This window comes from Fopius arisanus, unplaced genomic scaffold (genome assembly GCF_000806365.1).
Source record: "Fopius arisanus strain USDA-PBARC FA_bdor unplaced genomic scaffold, ASM80636v1 scaffold00268, whole genome shotgun sequence".
In the NCBI taxonomy this organism is placed as follows: Eukaryota; Metazoa; Arthropoda; class Insecta; order Hymenoptera; family Braconidae; genus Fopius; species Fopius arisanus.
Window position 1 is genome coordinate 1 of NW_011888007.1, and position 6,232 is coordinate 6,232.

The following is a 6,232-nucleotide window of genomic DNA, read 5'->3' on the forward strand; positions in this document are numbered from 1 at the left end:
ACTGTTACTAGCCGTGTGAAACACAACTCCAGTAACAGTACCAACCTCTAGTTACCAAATCTAAAATGCACTAGAAATCACTATTACTGGACTTGTACTGTTCCCTGGCGGAACACACCCCACGATGCTTGGGTCAGAGTGGGGAAATCGTTACGTCAGTCAACGCGCAAAAATTTGAATTTTTGAACGAAAAATATGCATATTTTTCTGGCTGCATTTTGCATTGTTAAAAAATATCAATTAATCAATTTTCCCTCTATTAACTTCCGCATAAAATTCCGTTCAATAAATTACTCTGAATTGAATATTTCGGCAGCAAATTAATTGAAAAAAACTGTTGAAAAGATTTTTTAATTTTTGTTAATACAAGATTTGTTCCAATATGAATATTGAAAAAATAAATAGATTCATACCAAAAATGGAGTTAAAAGAATCCGTTCATACAAATTATCTGAGAGAAATTTCCTTGCAGAACTTTCATCGTAAAATCATTTAGAGTTGTCTTCTTTGGCTCATATATCGGTAAAAAATAAGAAAAATAGATTAAAATGTAAGGAAAAATCCCCTTCGTTTCAAACCCAGAGCTTTCTGTGGGACATTTCTATAAAAAAAACTTTTAACTCCATTTTTGGTATGAATCTGTTTATTCTTTCAATATTCATATTGGAAGAAATCTTGTATTAACAAAATTTTGTATTAACAAAAATTAAAAAATCTTTTCAACAGCTTTTTACAATCACAAACTTGTACAGGTTTCATAGAAATCTAATACAGTTCTAATAGAATGGATTTTGATTGAATTTTACACAACTGACATCTCATTTTTTTCCAATTTTTACTAAAATAATTATTCAATATTAAGGTAGCAAAGAAATAATCAATTTCTGGCACCATGATGTTTGAATCATTACCCCCGATACAACTGAGGATTTACCACGTTGCATTGGTGAAAATTTGTTTGAATTTTTAGGCGGTAAGGTTTATAAAATTTGAAAGGAAAGCGCGTGGTGCTCTCTCTGTCTAACTGCGCCCCACTTCGTACACGCTGCTACTCCCACCCTGACTACGCTGGGCTCCACGCAATTGGGGTATTGTATTTCTAATAATGGGTCTAATAGGGTTTTATGGCCCCGGCTCCCGAGGATCCGACTTTGTCCATGCCTGGTCTACGCTATTGGGATTCGCTGAAGATTATCGAAAAATTATAGTCAATGTGAAACATGGGTTGGTCTTAATTCGAGCTCGTCATGACACCAATGCTCTTATTCAAACCGTCGATGAAGATGTGAAAATTAATATTAACAAAATAGAATGGTTGATCCCGCACGTCATACTATCAGATATCAAGAGAGTAGAATTGCTCAATTTTATTCAGAAAGACCCCCCCCATACCATTGAGTTTCAGATCATGGGAATTATATATCCATTGCTTCCTGAAACGACGAAACATGTGTGGACAGTGAAGACGGCAACGCAACTTGAAAAGCCACGTTATGTTATTCTTGGCTTTCAAACAGATCGAAAAAATAAAAATAAAAAAAATGCCAGTAATTTTGATCATTGTAAAATGTTAGATGTTAAATTATTTTTGAACTCTCAATGTTATCCATATGGATATTTAGATATAGATGTGGATAGGAATCAATACTCAGTGCTCTATAACATGTATGCGAACTTTCAATCATCATATTATGATCAACAAGTGATTAATCCATTATTAAGTAAAAAACAATTTGCTACTCATACACCGTTGGTGGTTATTGATTGCTCTAAACAAAATGAATCTTTAAAATTCGGTCCTGTAGATGTACGTTTAGAGTTTGAATTGAAAGACAGTTTCCCATCGGAACCCGCCGCTTATTGTCTCATTTTACATGATCGAGTAGTTCACTATAATCCAATAAGTGGCGCTGTAAAAAAATTAGTTTAAAAGGTGGTGGGTATAAAACCGAATATTTGCAAGCACAATACATCAGTCACCATGGAGCTAATTGTGGATGTGCAAGGTTTTCAAACCTCTCTGAATGAGTTTATGGTGAAAGAGCTGCCGTATACCGCTATACAGATTCCCAGACCAACAGTATGGTTTTTCCGCCCACCACTACCATTCTATAATTTATCATCAAAGTCTAGAAGCATCAATCGTTGGCTGGAGCGTTAACATCATGGTCTATCATGGAATTATGGAAATAGATCATATGATGAAATTGAAAAAACGGTTCAACAAGAGTGGGAATGCTGGAGTAACATGACGAGAATTTATGTAAAGGGTGCTGAGAACAAAGAGTGGTTGCGGAAAATTAGCAAGCCTTCGTTTGCAGCGCCGATAGTCAATGTTGAAGACTATTTCGAAAATTGTCCATCAATAAGTAAATTCAAAATGTTACCATCTTACAATTGTCCTTATCATAGTTATCTAGGAGAGAATATGATGTGCGCCGTCAAGAATGTTGAGGAGCTCCAGAAATAGATATTGAAGAAAATGATAAAAAGATCGGTTTCACGCTCCTTCAATATGTACCATAAATTACACAATTTAAAGTCAATGGACTGCGAGGATATTGCCTTATTACCACACTCATTTATAAGTACGATTGCCGCAACATATGTCCATGAAGCTTGGGACAAGCTAACTGATGAAATGAAAACTGATGTGAATATTGCAAGATGCAAGCGTTGTTTAGAGCATCATTCAAATGATGAAGGTGATCTCTTCGATGGACCGCCACCGATGATTAGGGATTGCGATGAATGTAATGCTCAAAATTAACAATGATATATTTTTTAAATAAGCTTCGTTGAATAAGCTGGATATAAATTTGTAAGAACATATTTTTTAAATAAAGAAAAAAATACACATACATGGTTTACTAATTTCATTTATTATTACCGATTCCTGGGGCCTTATAAAGATGGATATCGAACATGATGTTTGGCGGCGAAGGGAGGGGGGTAAATGTTAAGTGAGGTCAGATGGTCCAGCATATGTGGTTAAAATCATGGGAAGCGGCATGTTTGAAATCTGATTCCGCCTCACTTGGGAAAAACGTCAAGTGTTTACAAGTTCTAGCATGTTTTGAAAACCACATATCAAACCAACAGTTTGACTGATATAAACAAATAAGTGCATCTGGGGTTATTCCAATTTCCACGAGCCATGTGGTTAATATCATTGGTAGCGGCATGTGTGAAGTCTCAAGTGGGGTCAGGTGGCCTCCTACCCCCTTCACCAATGCAAGTCCCAACACGCCTTTTGGGGGGCGGGGGAGGGGGTAATTCTCAAGTGGGGTCAGGCGACCCATGCAGGACCCAACACGCTGTTTGAGGGGGTGTGAGAGGGGGGTCAACGTCAACCGCCCACCCACCCACCCAGTCTTCAGGTAAACAACTGATTCTCACCTGCCAATCAACGAATTAATCCAACCATCAATTAATGAATGATCCGATGAATCATTAATGGCACCGCGAATTAAAACCGCGAATTAAAATCGCACGTCCGCGGATTAACCCGCGATTCCACCCACCTATTGTTCACCCCCTCATTCAATTCATTACCCTTTCACTAAATCACCCATTCCCCCACCCTACACTACACTCATTCACCAGGTAAACAATAGAATTTTACCTGTCAATCAACGAAATCAATCAATCGATTAATTAATTAATCAAACCGCCAATTAAAACACCACCCACCCACCCACTTTCACATGACCCCGCCACTAGCCAACATACGCCCTTATGACTCCAAAATCGTTGGGCCAGAACCCGCATTACTCCTCTACTGTGGTCCGTTACTGGAATGGTTCAGCACGTGGTTCAATTGATCTCATTTGAGTTTTGTTCTGCGTCATTATTGAATTGGGGAATAGGCAAAAGATGTTATGAACCTCAGTTTCTCAGCATCTATGGTTTATTCAAAGGACATCATTCGGTAATTAATGCATCATTATAAAACTTCTTCCGACCAAAGGCGCCGCACTAATCCTTTATTCTCTCTTCTGTAGTATAGTTACTCTTATTTTTTAGTCTTCCCTCTGCTGCATTTTCGTACCAGTTCATAATTTTCTCGACCTCAGCCAAGTCATGTAAACTGTAAACTTTCATGTAGATTATAGGTCAATTATAAGTAAAGATGTTAATCTCCTAACGTCTCCGCAAAGCTCGCAAACTTTTCGCTTTCAATAGTGGTTTTCATTGTTCACTTCATTGTGGGATCACACTTCATAGATGTTACAGACAATCTCGTAGAATAGCAGCCTTGGACCACTACCTTAAGCTTCTCTTCAGGTCCTTACGAATTGCTTCAACGATGCATTTTATATTCATTTCCATTTTCCGGTGTTATTGTTACTTCTTTACCTTACTTGACAAAACTTAATTATTTTATTTTTGCGAGGGATAAACATTTGTTTCATCCAGTTGGATACAACAATGTAACGACGTTCCATATTTGAATTACATTGAATACAGCTTTTGGGGGTCGATTATCATCAGTGGATTGATTTCGAGTTCGTTCTTGATTCCGTAAGTGTTGTGACGTGCATCGATTTTTTTTAGAGAGAGAGAGACGCGCCCAACTCGCCATCCCACTCAATATGGAGAAATTAATGGAAAAACAAGAAGTAATTAATGGACTCTTTGCCTTGTCCCGGATCAACTGGAGGTTACGCATAGCGAGGTAGAATTGAAAGGGAGGTTTGCAGTATTATGAGGGTTTTCAGAGGAATTAAGGATACTTTGTGAAAGTTTAGAGCATTAATTAGGGGAACGTTAGTGAGTTAATGGAGACTCCGTTTTGCGAAATCTCTCCAAGACGTACGATCTGGCTGCGAGTGCCAGGACCCGTAATGGAGAGATTCGTGAGGTATTCCGATACCTTTTTGTTGTGGAAGGTCAGTAAGGGTGTTTCCGACTGACGCCAGAACCCCCGCGGTTAATCCACCAGGCCTAACGTTCTGGCGAGACAAGAGCTCCGCCAGTTTTGGCAGTTATCACCAGGACGTCAGGGCCGTAAAGCGAGTTTTCCCCTATAAGAAAAAGGACGATGGGAGGACCTCACCTGGTGAGGGAATTTTCGAATTGATTATCTCAGTAACCCCGGTTACTGGAGATCCGATATCTTCTTGGTTCCCGAGTGTAAAACAATCGGGTTCGATGAATGGATCGAACAGCGTTTTTACCTTCGCGCGAGGTGTTTGCGAGTGTTTTTTGCGGGTGAGGAATGTATTGTTGCCCACGGGCCGTACCGTAGAGGTCTTAAGGTCCATCCGTGAAAATCAGCTGTTAGAAATCCCAAAATTATTCTCGGTTGGCTTTGAGCAGCGTGGGTGTCGTCGTGCCCTCGAGTATTTTCCAGGGTTGCCAGATGGCGATTTTTTCCAAAAATTGTTTTTGGTTTTTCAAGAATAGGATAGATGATAGCAAGCTTCGAATTAGATATCAACTAGGCCATTTCAAAAGTGTCAATCATTCGCGTTATCGGCTGGACTTGCTTGATTGGGATTGTTGAAAATCAAAAAAACATTTTCAAAAAATTCGCCATCTGGCAACTCTGGTATTTTCCCCATTTCACTCCGCTTATCGTTGACGAAGAACTCTGGCCCGACGGCATTGAAATAATCCTGTTTCGCAAAGGCGAAGATACCTCGATCCTCATACGCGGTGGAAATCCCTCATTTTGAGCCAGTGTTCATGAGTTATCCTCCTCGTTGGTGGAGGTCATCCCAACCCGATTGGATGAGGCGTTCAGGCATGATGAATAAAGATGGATTTTTATCCAGTAGCACTGTCTCTCTCGCACTATATCGCTTCCTCCCTCTTAGCGCATTTACCATGGTCTCCAGAGAGTTTTCTCTGTGTAATTTTAAACGTAACTCATGATGTGGAGGATGAAGGAGGATCCCATTACAATCAGTTATGTATATTTTATTATTCGTATCAAATGGCTTGTCTATTATGTCGTGGGGAAAATTCCGAACATCTCTAGAGGTTCGGAGAATCTAATGGAGGAACCCTTTCTCTTGAGAAATCATTTACCAGCGGGTGTAATGCCATTAACCATTTACCTAATGATAATAATAATTTTCTATTTTATTATTAGGATAATATTATTATCCTAATGATAATTATATTATGTAAAAATGTATGCCGTATGAAGGACGGCGGTGCTCCATATAGGCAAGAAAAATGAATAGAAGAAATGGCTAGGAGCCGGATAGCTCAGTTGGGAGAG